The 16456-nt window shown below is 34.2% G+C and overlaps 1 pseudogene; it reads right to left on the bottom strand.

The window, feature by feature from the left end:
* LOC125094058 (peptidyl-prolyl cis-trans isomerase A-like) overlaps positions 1 to 15142 on the bottom strand; it is a 34569-nt pseudogene extending 19427 nt beyond the window's left edge.
* Between the last annotated feature and the right edge of the window lie 1314 nt (positions 15143 to 16456).

Here is a 16456-nt window from a genome sequence, read left to right as displayed (position 1 = left end):
GCAGCATACAGTTCAAAGCAGACAGAACATATCCTACTCTTTTTTGTGTCAATTGGTTAGTTGCTAAGGAAACTGGTTTAATATTATTTATTTATTTTTTCTTTTTATCTCCCTTTTTGTGATGTTCTGCAGTAAGTTATCACTGTCAATTCATTGTGTTTCCTGAAGACAGCCTACCCTTTTATATCCACACATTAGTCAACTCAGATCAGTTATTTGTGTACTTGGTTAAAGTAGAGTATACTTAAGTTGAGTAAACATTTGCATTGTGACAATTTCTGTTTTTTTTTTTTTTTTTTTTTTTTTCCTTCTTGACGCTGAACAGTTTTGATTGCTTTGAAAGGGCACACAGCTTTAGCTGTCCTTGTTTCAGCTGTGTCAAAATCATCACTTTCAGGGTCATCAGTGTAATTTACGTGCTGGAATGGTTTGTTTGTAAATTTGGTGCTATGTTGAACACAGACTTGGAGTTCTAATTCTGTTGAAAACAACGTGCTCTGAATGTCCAAACCCCAAAAAGACAAAATGTGACTTGGAGTCTGGCCACATGCTGAAACCATAGCATTCACATATTTATTGATGATATCAAAACATTCTTTGATACAAGATTTAGAATGATTGAAATTCAAAATATGGTATTTAATCTTACAAGTAGTTAAAAAATTTCTTCTTTAAACTCAGAGTGATGGCCTCCGGGTAAGATGGTAACTTTTAATGTTTGAAATTGCCATTTGACACATGTCACATTTATATAATCCAATCCTTTTCCACAGGAAATAGAATATTAAGCATGAGTTTTAGCTGTCAGAGAAAATTTCACTGTGATAACCTGTATCTCTAGAAGTAAAAAGAGATGTGGGAATAAGAAGTCAAGAATGTCTTTATGAGGGGTGCCTGGGTGGCTCAGTGGGTTAAAGCCTCTGCCTTCGGCTCAGGTCATGATCTCAGAGTCCTGGGATCGAGCCCCACATGGGGCTCTCTGCTCAGCAGGGAGCCTGCTTCCCCCTCTCTCTCTGCCTGCCTCTCTGCCTACTTGTAATCTCTGTCTGTCAAATAAATAAATAAAATCTTTAAAAAAAAAAAGAACGTCTTTATGACTTCCAATTCTAAAAAATGTGACAAGATGAATTTAAAAATAACCTTTATATTTTTTAAATGTGTTGATATATTATTTGAAAAAAAAATGCATGCAATGAGGGCAGTTAAACCAACAGAGGCAAAATTTGCCTTTTCTTGCCTCTATACCCAGTATTGATTGGCCTAATAGGCTCATGTTAGTTGAAGGAAGAGAGGGCCTTTTATGATAACAAGTGATAAGTCACTTATATAATGTTATAACTTTTAAAAATGAATAACTCTAAATACACTTATTCTATAAAAAATCAAACTGAATTTATGAAGGATAAAGTCATTTCGCATGGGGGTACATCCTGGTATGAACTGGGTGACTGGGGCAGTTTCACATCTCCTTCTTTCTCAGTGGACGTCTCTGCACCCAAGAAACTGTTGATCTGTTTCCTGGTGAGTGTCAGGTTTGGCAAGAACATCACAGAAGTTAAAAAAATAAAAGATTGTCAGAGGGAAGTTCACTTTTATTATACTTGAAGAGAATGCTGACTGTTGAGCTCTGGTTTGAAGTTCTTTTTTAGGGGAGGGATTGAAGTTCTTGGTCAAAGTTTATATGATTATGTTATTTTGGGGGGCTGGGGGTGTTTGGAAGGTTTTGCTTTTATTGTTTATACCCATATAATGTTTCAGAAATTCTTGGAATCATAGTAAGCACTATTTTACAATACGTTCCTTATTCTTTTGTTGTATGTAAAGAAGAATGACCTCAATGTGAGTTTCATTTCATATTTACCTGTAAAGACTATAATCATATTTTCTTTATAAATACCTCTGTTTTATTAATTAAATATAACACCAAATTAAAAAAAAATTACGGGGGCTGATAATGTTATATATATATCTATCAAATTTTAATTAGCATATAATGGCCCAGAAATGCAACTAAAAGGGAGCTGAAGATAAGTTAGATATTCTTAATAATAATGTAATAGAGCAATTTATTTATCACAGAGCTTCTTGGAATTTAAGGCAAAACAGTAAGTAAATATTAATCTATACTACTTATTTTGTCTAAACCATCTATATGTTGTTATTTTTCTACATTTCATGAGTTAGTGGTAAACCTTCGTGGTAAAAGCATTTTATCAACCCAGAGTTTAAACATGAAGTGAAAAGCTTAAAGCCAGTACAGCATGCACCAGAGCTGTCTAAAGCAGAGATCTTGCTGGGTAGAAAAAAGTACACAGAAATTTCAGCCTGACTCAAGAGTTTCAGCAAAAATATGTTAGAAAATACACTTTTCAGATATCTCCCATTTCCCATTTTTTTGAATAGGAAATTCAGACCGAGATCATTTTACCCTTCTTTTAAGGTTAAAAAAAAAAAAGTTATAGTTAGTTGTGGGGGATCCCAAACTCCAGCCATTATTTTTCAGATTAAAAAAAACAAACAAACCAAAAAACCAGAATTGCCACTAGGTGTGCATGAGAAAGAAAGAAAGAAAGAAAGAAAGACCTAACAGATGTATCAAAGGAGTTGACAAGATAAAGGAGATAGGAATAGGATAAAGAGATAATTTGAAAAAGAACTCTATAGAAAAGAAACAAACTAGACATACTTACTTAATATCTGTTTTTAATTCTCATGAAAATCACAGTATAAATTCTGAAAACTGCTGTAACTTCAAAGACAAGAAATTTGGAAAATTTTAAGGGAAATTTTACAGAAATAATGATTCTGTAGTAGCTTAATCAGAAAAAATGATAACCGACATTACAAAAATGTAGATACTTTGTGGATAATGTAATATTAAGAGCAGTGACAAAGGTACCTGTAGGTCCTTTGTGCTATAGGAAAGAGATTCACTAAGGTCACACCAATAATTGTAGGGATAATCTTATTATCAAGGTATTTGTGAAAAAGTAAGTCAGGCTTCTCAGGAAAAGAAGAATAGACTCATATCAGTCCATTGAGTGAAAGAGGACCTCAATGCAAGTAGACTTTACAAAAATTAGGCCATAATTTTGTCATCTGGTCAACAAAATTTAATTTGTATTTACATATGTCAGGAGACCCAGGAAGAGCCAATGTTTCAATCTGAGTTTGAAGGCAGATAGAAAGCTGATCTCCCAGTTTGAAACCAGTCAGGTGGGAGTCTCTTACTTGGGAGAGAGTCATCTTTTTGTTCTATATAGGGTTTCAACTGATTAGATGAGACCCATCCACAGGAGGGAGGGCAGTGTGCTTTACTTGGTCTTCTGATTTAAATGCTAATTTTGCCAAAACACACTCTCAGAGAAACACCCAGAATAATGTTTGATCAAAGAGCTGTGCATCTTGTGGTCCTGTCAAGTTGATACATAAAATTACTGTATAATGAATTTTTTTACTTGAATAAAAAAAGGGAAAATGTATACAAGACAAAAATATTTTTCAAATGGACTTTCAGTATCTCACTTCTTAGAAGCCAATTACACAATAATATTTCCTAGTATTTGCTAACCATTTTAGTTATAGGAAGTAGTCATGGCTCATTGCAGTGCTGCTAAATGCCAAGCCCTATACCATGTGTTTTCTTTTTCATATATTAGATTTCTGATAATTAATGAAATAACATTGATACATTAGTAACTGAAGTCTATGGTTTATATTAGGATTCACTCTTCATGTTGCATAGTACTGTTGGTTTTGAAAAATAGATAATCATATATTCATCATTACAGTACCACTCAGAATAGTTTCAGTGCCCTAAAAATCCACTGTACTCCACCTATTCATCCCTCCTTGCCTCTCAGAAACCCTTGAAAACCACTGATCTTTTTTGCTGTCTCCATAGTTTTGCCTTTTCCAAGATGTCACATAGTTGGAATCATACAGTATGTCGCTCTTTCACACTGGCTTCTTCCACTTAGCAATATGTTTAAGATTCTTACGTGCCTTTGTATGGATTGACAGTTCATTTCTTTTTATCAATGAATACTACTCTCATGCATAGATACACCACATCAATCAATTCACATATTAAGTGATATTTTGTTTTATTCCAGATTTTGGCAATTATGAATAAAGCTGATTTTTGCAGGCTTTTGTGTGGACATATTTTCAACTCATTTGGGTAAATACCAAGGAGCACAAATGCTGGGTGCTATGATATGTCTATGTTTAGCTTTGTAAAATGTAACACTATGTTTGAAGGTGTCTGTACTCCTTTGCATTCCCATCAGCAATGAGTGGGAGTTCATGTTGTTGCAGCGTCTCACAAGCATTTGGTGTTGTCAATGTTCTGGTTATTGGCCTAGGTGTATAGTGGTACCTCATTGTTTGAATTTACATTTCCCTAATGACCTGTTATAGTGAGCATCTTTTCATGTACTTATTTGCCATCTATATATCTTCTTTGGTGTGGTATCTCTTTAGATCTTTCGTCTACTTTTTAGTGCTGCTGTTTGTTTTCTTATTGTTAAATTTTAAGGGTTTTTTGGGTATATTTTGGATAATAGTCCTTTCTCAGACATTGCAACAGTCTCTGGCTTGCATTTTTATTCTCTTAACAGTGTCTTTCATAGGCAGAAGTTTTCAATTTTAATAAAATCTAATTTATCAAATTTTTTAATGGATTGTACTTCTGTGTTGTACACTAAATCTAAAGTCATCTATCTAGATTTTCAATGTTTTCTACTAGAATTTTTATAGTTTGGCATCTTACATTTAGGTCTGTGTCAATTTTGAGGTAATTCTAGGAATAGATATAATATTCATATCTAGACTTAGTTGTGTGTGTCTGTGTGTGTGTGTGTATCTTTAATTTTTCCAGGACCATTTGTTGAAAAGGCTGTCCTTTCTCCATTGGGTTGCTTTTACTCTTTTGTCAAGTTAGTTGACTCTGTTTATGTAACTTTATTACTGGGCTCTCTCTCCTGCTCCATTCATTTGTCTGTTCCTTTACCAATACAACACTATTTTCATCACTGTAGCATTATAGTAAATCTTGAAGTCAGGTAATGTAAGTTCTCTGACTTTGCTATTCTGAAATATTGCATTGGCTATTCTGGGTCCTTTGCCATTCCATAAAAACTGTAGAATCAGTTTGTTGGTATTCACAAAACAACTTCCTGGGATTTTGTGGCATTTATAGATCAAATTGGGGAGAACTGACATCTTAACAATATTGAATCTTCCTCTCCATGAATATGAATTACTTCTTCTTTTTAAAAAAAGTCATCTTTGTTGTGTGGTTTTTTTTTTTTTTTAAGATTTTATTTATTTGAGAGAGGGAGACAGAGCATGAGCAGAGAGAGGAGCACAGGCAGAGGGAGAAGCAGACTCCCTGCTGAGCAGGGAGCCCAATGTGGGGCTCGATCCCAGGACCCTGAGATCATTACCTGAGCTGAAGGCAGTTGCTTAGCCAACTGAGCTACCCAGGCACCACTTTGTTGTGTTTTTAATTTCAAATTCCAATAGTTCATTGCTGGTATATAGGAAAGCAATTAATTTTAGTATAATAATCTTATATTCTGTAAACTTGTTATACTTGAATATTAGTTCTAGAGTTGGTCTTTTTTTTTTTAAATCCATTTTGGAACCATATTAAATTACTATACAAATGTTAACAGATATTCCTATCATTTTAAAATAGGGGTTAAAAAATCTGTCATGCTAACTTTCCAGATTTGTAATGAATATACCAGAAGACCATATTAAATTAGATATTTATTTAATATATACACTTTGTAAGGCACTATGCTAAGTATTGTTCAACAAAGTGAAAACACATTGAATCAATTTAAAGTGTTTTCAATCCAGTGGTAAAGAAAAATACACTATTTCAGTTATTTGTCAGTGCATAATAATCCACCTGAAATCTTACTGACTTAAAACAATGACATTATTTTGCATGATGTTTTGAGTTGAGTAGGTCATTCTTTTGCCTATGTGGTAGGAAACTGGTGAATGGGCTGGGCTAAAAGTTGAAGATCTCTCTCATGTCTTTGGGTCTTCGTGATGACCACAATTTAGAGCACTTCACTTGTTTTTCCAAGTGGTCCCTTTCTACATCTGTGTACAATCTTCCAGTATTTTACTACATGAGCTCTCTTTAAGCAGGATAGTCTAGAATTTTTTTTTTTAGTGTAACAACTTCTTGAATTCTAAGAGGAATTTTCCCAAGGAGATAAGGACCAATGTTCAAAAACTTATCAAGTCTCTACTTGTATCACATCTGCTAATGTCCATTTTATAAACAGTAATGTTGCCAAGTCCAGGGTCATTGTAGGAGAATATTAATATAACATAAGATATGAAGACTATGAATACTAAGGGCAGCATTCATTGGACTGTCAATGTAAGAGTTAACCATACACCTGAAATAAAAAGGGAGAGTAGATTGTTGTTTTCCATTGGGATTAAAAAGTCAGGAGTGATTATTTTGAAATGAGGAATAACGTAGGCCAAGGATGAACATGAGATTTGAGATTGATAAGATTTCAAATTATAGGCTTGATAAAATTTTCCAAGTGTCGAAAGCACTTCTTTTTTTTTTTTTTGCTATTTTTTAATTTAAATTCAATTAATTAACATATAGTGTATTACTAGTTTCAGAGGTGGAGTTTCAGTGGTGAAGTTCAGCGATTCATCAGTCTTATATAATACCCAGTGTTCATTACATCACATGCTCTCCTTAATGTCTATCACCCCCTTAACCCATTCTCCTACCTCCTCCCCTCCAGCAACCCTTAGTTTATTTCCTATGATTAAGAGTCTCTTATGGTTTGTCTCCCTCTCTGATTTCATCTTGTTTTATTTGTCCCTCCTTTCCCCTATGATCCTCTGTTTGTCTCCAAGTGTCGATAGCATTTCAAGTGGAAAAAGCATTCAAAAAAAGCATGAAAATCCAGCATGAAAAAAAGCATGCAAATGAAAATGGATTTGCTAATGTCTGATTTGAATGCAATATAAGCAATGAGAAAAAAACAGTAAAAGTTAAGATCTGGAAGTAGATTGAGACCATATGACGGAGAACCATGAGTGTAATCTTGAGGAGTTTGAATTTTATTGCATAATATTTTTTGGGCAGAAGAGAAACAGGATCAGACTTAAGAATTAAGAAGACTATTTTTTTTTTCTTAACATATAATGTATTATTTGTTTTGAGAGTATGGGTCAGTTTTTTTTTTTTTTTTTTTTAGAATTATTTATTTATTTGACAGAGAGAGAGAGAGCACATGCAGGGGGAGTGGCAGGCAGAGGGAGAGGGAGAAGCAGACTCTCCGCAGAGCAGGAGGAGCTGATGCAGAACTTGAACCCAGGACCCGGGGATCATGACCTGAGCTGCAGGCAGGTGCTTAAGCAACTGAGCCACCCAGGTGCCCATCAGTCTTACACAGTACACAGTGCTCACCTCAATACAGACCCTCCCCAATGTCCATCACCCAGCCACCCCATCCTTCCCACCCCCCTCCACTCCAGCAAGCCTCAGTTTGTTTCCTGAGATTAAGAGTCTCTTATGGTTTGTTTCCTCTCTGGTTTTATCTTGTTTCATTTTTTTCCTCTCTTCCCCTATGATCCTCTGCCTTGTTTCTCAAATTCCACATATCAGTGAGATTATATAATAATTGTCTTTCTCTGACTGACTTATTTTGCTTAGCATAATACCCTCTAGTTCGATCCACATCATTGCAAATGACAAGATCTCATTTTTTGATGGCTGTGTAATATTCCATTGTGTGTGTGTGTGTGTGTGTGTGTGTACCCCCCACATCTTCTTTATCCATTCATCTGTTGATGGACATCTAGGCTCTTTCTATAGTTTGGTTATTGTGGGCATTGCTGCTATAAACATTGGGGTGCATGTGTCCCTTCAGATCAGTACATTTGTACCTTTGGGGTAAATAACCAGTAGTGCAATTGCTGGGTTGTAGGGTAGCTAGGGAGACTATTCTGACAGTAGAGTAAATAGTTAACTGAATGATGTTAGTTGGTTGTGGTGGAGTTGGAGGAAGAAGGAGTCAGAATTTACTGAGAGGAAGTAAGAAGTATTATACTACCTATGTTGTATCCATCCCTGATAAAAATTTGGCAGATCTGGTGTGTGAAAAGTAAGATGCAACATATTCAGGGAGGCATGGATTTGAAAAGAAGGGAAGTCATGACAGGTGGAACTCCAGTTCCAATCAAGGTTCCTAAGTACTTAACATAGTTTAGGGACGGTTTCTCTCTCTCTTTATTTATTTATTTAACAGACAGAGATTATAAGAGGCAGAGAATCAGGCAGAGAGAGAAAGAAGCAGGCTCCCCACTGAGCAGAGAGCCTGATATGGGGCTCAATCCTAGGACCCTGGAGATCATGACCTGAGCTGAAGGCAGAGGCTTAACCCACTGAGCCTTCCAGGTGCCCCAGGGACAGTTTCTCTTAATTTGCTTCTAGTGTGATCACATGGATAAATGGAAGGTTATACCCAGGGCTTAATGAGGAAGAAATGACTTTACCTTTTTTTGGGGGGGGTAAAACAAGGAGGGACAAAGGACATGTTATGTGGACTATATCCATGTGGGGGGGGGGAAGAGATCCTATATAAATGTGGAGTTCTTTTCCTTTTGCTGTGATACAGAGACTCTAGAGAATCTCTAGAGGGAGAGATTAATTTTTTAAGACAAATATCCAAGATTATTTTTCCCTAAGAAATAGGAGGATGGGCAGTAGAGGTATGGCGAGATGCTAACAGAGGTTACTGACTCACCAGCTTGATTTCCTTTCAGATCTAAGACAGATATTTATATTTCCAAGATAGTTAAAAATCTAGTTCCCAGGTGTTTGTGATGACAATTAAGCTTAAGTGGACAAAAACACCCTAAAGCCTTCAGCGCTGAGTTAAGCCTGACTATACAGGGAAAGAGAATAGGGGAGAGGATTTGGCCATGAGCCCCAAAATGATAGAGAAGCCACAGCATAGATCGTGCTGCTTTCTTTGTATATGATCATCACTTATTTTCCTGGTAGAAGAAAGTTACAGATCAATAATGATAAGCATAGACAATTGACCCTTGAACAATAAGGGCATTAGGGACACCAATACTGACACAGTAAAAAAAAAAGCCATATAAATTTTGACTGCCCCATAACTTAATTACTGATAGCTTATTGTTGAGATAAACAGTCAACACACATTTTGTGTGTTATGAACTATATTTTTACACTAAAGTAAGCTAAAGAAAGTAAAATGTTATTAAGAAAATTAAAAGAAAGAGAAAATACATTCGTAGCCCTGTACTGTAAAAAATCCATGGGTCAGTGGACCTGTGCCATTCAACTGTGTGTTGTTCAATGGCCAACTGTATATGCACCTGCTAATTCTTCAGAGGAGAGTTAACCTCTTCAAATGATTTGATTTGCTAACTGTGGTGATGAGTGGGAATTATAGAAAGTGAGAGAGGGAATACTTAAATAATTGAGAAGGACTGACCAATAGTGGCTCTATGGTTATTGGGGAGGGCATAGAAACAAGTATAAATGGGGAAGACAGAAGGGAAGGAAGTGAGAGAGAAGAGATGGGAGGAAGGTTGAGAGGATGAAGACTTGAGAAAAGACAAATGAACAAGGCAAGATATTTTACTTGAGAGAGAAAAAGGAGAAAAGTCACTATTGGCACAGTGAGTACAATTATGGGATAAAAAGGTGCATGTAGAGTATTTATAGAAATATTCTGGTGTTATGTGTCCTGGAAACTTTTAAAAAATTACATTTGAATGAGTAGGTATTCCTACTTTTATTTTCCTTTTATTTTAGTGAAGTCACAGAAAAATCTGGTGGTTTAACAATGGCAAAAATTGGATGTGCTGATCTTGTCTCACATCACATAAAGTCAATATATACTATCCCAGTCTTGATATAGATAATGAAATAAAGATGGGTTCTATTCAGCTTTAAAAAGACTTGAATATAAAAATATTTTAAGTCACAACAAGAGTCCATACTTAGAAAACAAGAGAGAAAAAGTAGAAACACCAAAGGAAAGTAGGCCATATAACAAAATTAAAAAAGAACAAGATTCAAAGCAGTGAATAAACTATACAATAGAATTAAAACATAAAACACAAAGCTAGATAGAAAAGTTAAAATCATTGGTAGAAAAATGGAAACTCTAAGGTTTTTCAAATATAATGTAATATAAAAATAAAAATAAAAATCATGTCAATATAAAATGGATATGTTCCCCATCTTCCTAAAAACTTGAAAAATAAAAGACCTGATAAAAGTAAAATAAGAAAATGCAAACAAAAAACAAAAACGAAAGCATGGATCCCAATATTAATATGGGAAACAGGAAAATTTTAGTTAAAAATCATGAAGAGAAAAATCATGATAGTGATAAATCATACATTCTACAATATAATTTATTTATTTATTTAAAAAATATTTATTCATTTTAGAGAGAGCATCAGTGGGAAGGGCAGAGGGAGAGGGAGAGAGAATTTCAAGCAGACTCCATGTTGAGCACACTGAGTCCAATACAGGGTTTGTTCTCACAGTCCTAACATCAGGGCCCTGAGATCACCATCTGAGCCAAAATCAAGAATTGGGCACTTAACCAACTATGCCTTCCAGGTGCTCCTACAATAAAGATTTGAAAGACAGAGCTTGTCACATGATTTTTTGGTCTCCAAAAGTAGATCAGAAAAAATTATAAATTAAAGTTTCATTAAAGTGTAGGAATTAATCAATAAAAAACCAATAATAATGTTGGAATTTCTCTCATGTAAATTAGAAAGAAAAAATACCAGCATAACCATTCTGACTTCTGTATTTTATAATTTTTTTCCTTGAAAAATTATATAACACAATAGGAAATATTAGAAAGCAAAAGCAAAATGTAATAGATATATAAGAAATAAAATATTTCAATAAATGAAAAATTCATGAGAATCAATTATATATTAATAAACCACATTAAAGTTATATAATTTAATAGCAAAACCAAAATACATTTTAAAAAGGCATGTCTGACTTTTATAAAACAGCTATTTGTAAGAAATATAAAAGAAGCCTGGAGGAATATTTTCCTTGTTACAGTGACTTTCATAAAGATATTTATTTCCTGCCAAATTTCTCCAGATTTAAATAATATAATGTTATTTTAATTAACTAAGCGGTTTTAAAAAATAGAATAAAAACACCTAAGATACATTTGGAAAAAGTGTTTTTTAAGTTTTATTTTATTAATGTACCATCTTTGCCCAGAACTCAAATCCTTAGAAATGACAGAGAATGAATATTTATTAAAAAAGATAAGCAAAATGCATAATTACCATGACAATCAGAACAAATTTCAAGTTGAAAGGGAGCAGCAACTTGGAAAAACCACCTGAAGCAGAAAAGCCATTGGGATGAATTTGAAAAAGATAACCCCAAATGTACCCAGTACTCAGGGCAGTGGCTCTGAGGGTATTACAAGGTTGGATGTGGGGGACACTGCAGTGGTATCGGAGTCTGAATATCAACTAGTTGATGTCTGGGACAGCAAGAAATTAACTTTCTCGCTTTGTAATACTGACATTGACCAAGTCTTTGGGTCTAAACAAAATGCTTTGTACTATACTCTGTTGCCTCAGAGAGAAGCTGTAAGCATATGCACCTTAGTTGGAGACACAGGGCAATTTGCATGCAATCCAGTGACATGAAGGAGGAACAGGGCACTCAGTACTCACCTCAAGCTGGCTCACCTTTCCCCACAGCCCATCGTGTTCTTTCTCATCATCACTAGAAAGACACAGGTTTTACAAAAACATAAATGAGAGTTAAAATTTATAGGTAAGAATACCATTAGCAATTATATTCCTCCAAATAAAATAGATAGCACAAAACTTAACAAATTGAAAAATTTCACATCTACATATAGTAATATTGTTGATAGAACAAATTTAAAAGATATTAGAATACTCTGAGAGTTGAGAAAAAAATGGAACCCATATTTGATTACCTATCAGATCTATGAGTCATTTGATCAAATTGAAGATATTTGGAGATCATGGCTAATATGTAATCCTACATGGTACAATCAAAGGAACAGGATGGCTTTTTGGCATTTTTTTTTTTTAATGATCACAAGTAGGCAGAGGCAGGCAGAGAGAGAGATGGTAATGGTAAAGCAGGCTCCTTGCTGAGCAGAGAGCCTGATGCAGGGCTTGATCCCAGGACCCTGAGATCATGACCTGAGCCAAAGGCAGAGGCTTAACGCACTGAGTCACCCAGGCACCCCACTTTTTGGCATTTCTGTTTATGAGATATTTTTGGTCTGAGTGTGAGCTAACCCAGCATGGTAAATTCTAAATCATGACAGGAAGCTACTAAGGACTCAGAGTTCTTATGGGAAACTTAGTTTCTTTTGGAAAAACAAGCAGAAATTCGAAAGTCATACTTTTAAGATACTGAAATCTAAATAATTATTCATCAGCGTTTTTATAAATGTTCTTCAAGGATCTTTTTTCATTTTATTGAAGACAAATTCACAGTCTCAAAAATGATGTGTAAATTAGGATATGGATTTGGTTGCTGTATCAAAGACTCAAATAACAAAGCTGTTAACATGGATAACATAGAAAACTGAAAGAAGGTAAATAAAAATCATATATCAAATTCTTCTCCCAAGGAGAATCACTGTTTTCATTCTAGTGCATTTTCTTCTATGCATTTTTCTATGTATGCATGTGTGTATATTAAGTGTAAATTAGGAAATTTATACCATTTATATAAAAAGATTATACTGTCTTACAATTTTGTACCACAGATTTTCAATAAACCTTAAACACCACCATGGAATTAATGTTTTTAGGAAAATTTATTTTGAACTCCATATAATTTCTTCCTTTATATATATCTAGTTTACAAGGCTATTTTCACACTGTTGGACATTTAAATTTCTTCCAGGTTTTCACTATTATAATTAATGGCACAATATTTTAATTCCTATGTAACATCTGAATTTGAGATTATTTATTAGCATTGATTCTTGGAAGTAGAGTTATTGATGAGGAAAATTGTATGGCTTCTGATTTCTATTGTAAGTTTGCTGTTCTAAATGTTTGTAGCGGTTTAGACATCTACCAGTCCCTCGCTTCTTATATACTTTGCCAGCCATGAGTTTCACAGTATTTTAAGAATTATTGCTTGAAAATTTTAAGTAGCTCCCTTGATCCTTGACTATTTTATGTTTTCCAGTCCTTTATGAGCCAACTGGAAAACTTGTCTTGTTTCAGAAAATGGTACGGTTGTAGATGAGTTTTCTATTTTTAACTATCCTTGGATTTAATCTCATTATCTTTTTTATCAAGATGGATTGATGACTTAAATATAAAAATAAAATCCCTGATATGATAACACAATAAAGACAAGATTTTCCTGACAAAATCAGATGAGGAGGGAAATTATAACTGAGTAAATAAAATAAATCACAAAGGAAAATCCACATATGTAATTAAAAAATTGAAAACTATAAAACAAATCATAATTGGAGAAATATGTCTTTATATGGTTGTATATTAATGTATATGTATGAATATGTAATTAGTAAGATGTGTATACACACCCATACACTCTGATGCTAGGATGTATTTGACATTCCATAGTTTAGTATTTTCTAATTTTTTAATTTTGTTTTTATTATCTTAATTATTGCATTGTTTCTACTTATTTAATCTTTCATGTAATATTAGATGGTATATTTCCCTTTTATTTGGGTAGATGTTTTTATGCTTATCACCAATTTTATACTTATTATCAGTATTTGTCCTAAAACTTTAAGGTAGCCTAAAAGATATAAGTAATTCTTAGCATTCTTTTTTTTTTTTTAAAGATTTTATTTATTTATTTGACAGAGAGAGAGAGAGAGAGATCACAAGTAGGTAGAGAGGCAGGTAGAGAGAGAGAGGGAAGCAGGCTCGCCGGCCAGCAGAGAGCCTGATGCAGGGCTTGATCTCAGAACCCTGAGATCATGACCTGAGCCGAAGGCAGAGGCTTAACCCACTGAGCCACCAGGGCAGCCTTGGCATTCATTTTTGAAGACAATGTGTTATGACTTTAATATGATGAGTGATGAATTCTCAACAGCTATTACTAAATCTCTGGTTGCTCAATAACAGGCAAGAGGAGAAAAGAAAACCCAAGCCCTTGATGAAGCTTTAAAAATTGCTTATTGAATTATGTGGATTTTTTTTTTTTCCTGACAGTGTTCTATTGAGTAATTCTATGGCAAAAACTCATGTTCTGTTAAAAAATATTTAACATTTTAAGTTCCATACTGAATGACTAAATCCTAGCAGTGATATTTTGCTTATTCTTATCTCCTTAGCCTACTAAATTATTTTGGATGTTAATGAGAAATTTAATGTTAATTGAGAGGGATATGGGTTATAACACAACTGACCTTGAAATATCACAATGATAGACTTGAAAGATATTTTGGACATAATCTAGATCAGCATGCAGGAAAAAGATCACAGGTGATTGGTACCCAGTTCTAACCTAGGACACCTGGGGAAAAATGACCTGATCAAATCACCTTGTAAACATGCCTCCTGAAACTATTTCTTGATGGAAAGATAAAACTCCTATTTATAGAATGATTTTAGCAGGGTATACATGGTCTGTTTGGGTTGTTTATGGATTGATGAGTTGTGATTTACTGGAAAATGTCAGTGTGAACTGTGTAGTTAGGAAGTATAAAATAGAGATGTTTCATGATTAAAAGAGCTTTCATTATACAATGAGGCCATTTTCGGTTTACTTAGAGACCTCATGCATTAGCTCTGGGCCAGGGTGTATTCTTATACATCAAGAAAAGACCCAGACAGCTAGTTCAGGAATTCGAGAACTTTCCATATTTATCTGTTTCCCTGCCACCCCTATCCACTGAATTATCAATGAAAAATGACACTGGGTAAGAGATGTGACTCATGGCAGTGATGATTTAAAAATCCTACCTTCTGTGATATCTTCAACCTTTTTATTCACAATTGAGAACAGAGGCCCTGATGGGGTAAATAACTTTCCCAGAGGTGCTATATCTGTGTAGATGACACCCATTAGATGTGTGACCCTAAGAAGTTGCTTAATATTTTTATGTTCAATTTTTTCATTTGTTAACTGGAAATAATAATAATGATACTTGCCTCAAAGTTATTGTTCAGATTAAATGAGCTAGTTTATATTGACATAATTAAAATATTTCTTGGGATGATAGTACAAATGATGTGTCCGTTGTATTATTTAGCACACTGGATTATATGCTTTGAGTTTAACTTTTGGTTTCTGGTCCCGCACTCTGTATCTTTTAGGGTTCATGAATTTCTTCTTTACTGAAGAAGAAAGTCTTAATAAAATAAGTAATTTCAAAATGTGCTCTTAGTTTTATAAAACAATAAGTAATTAGAATTCTTCTCTTTCCAGACTGTATAAACAATGTTTTGAAGATCAAATTATTCATGCATAGAAAAAGGATTGGTAAATTCTATAAATTAGAATAGAAATCATCACTCTAACCATATTCAGATTCGCTTTTGGTTCCAAACAAGTACAATGTAAATTAATAATAGGTGAGGGAAGGATATCGCTATTATAGATGATTTGTAACTTTAGAAATTTATGTTAAATGAGTGATATGTTTGGGGGAGGTCCTGTGTCTAACTATTAAGCTTTACTTGTTATATGACAAATAATCTGAGAATGTGTTCACATAAACTCATCTCACTTAATAAGCATAATAACTTAATGAGATAGATATTTTGATTGTCCTTATTGTACAGAGGATGAAATTGGGCAAGAAGTGTTTAATAAGTTACTCAACTTCCAATACCTGACAGTAGTTGACCAACTATTAAAGACCAACCGTCTTTGTCCTCTAGTCTCAGACTTCTTCCCTACCGTACCATATTAGGCAAATGAGTGCTCTGAGTCTTAGTTTTCTTCTCAGTAAAATAGTATAAAGATGAGATAAAGTATTCAAAGCACTTAATGGAATGCCTGGTGTATCCTCATAGCCTACTAAATTCATAAAAAAAATTGGTGGTCACATAGATAATGACAACAGGATTAGAGTCAATCCTGATCTATCAAAGATCATCATTGCTTACAGAATTGGAGGGAATACTTACAAAGATGGTAATTATTTGGCTAATTATTTGTTCATTTGATGTATTTATTTTGCTTTAGCTCTTGTTGAACATAGTTCTTAAAAACAAAAACTTTTGCCGACACAATGTTAATGATTTTCTCTTAAGAGCTGAGTGGTGGTGTTGGAGAAAGGTAGGGTAGGGGCACTGGGTGGCTCATTCCGTTGAGTGGCTGACTCTTGATTTTGCCTCAGGTCATGGTATCAGCATCCTGAAATGGAGCCCTGAG

The sequence above is a fragment of the Lutra lutra genome, chromosome 2, assembly GCF_902655055.1.
Source record: "Lutra lutra chromosome 2, mLutLut1.2, whole genome shotgun sequence".
In the NCBI taxonomy this organism is placed as follows: domain Eukaryota; kingdom Metazoa; phylum Chordata; class Mammalia; order Carnivora; family Mustelidae; genus Lutra; species Lutra lutra.
Note: the sequence above shows the minus strand (reverse complement) of the source record. Positions and strands in the feature narration are given on the sequence as shown.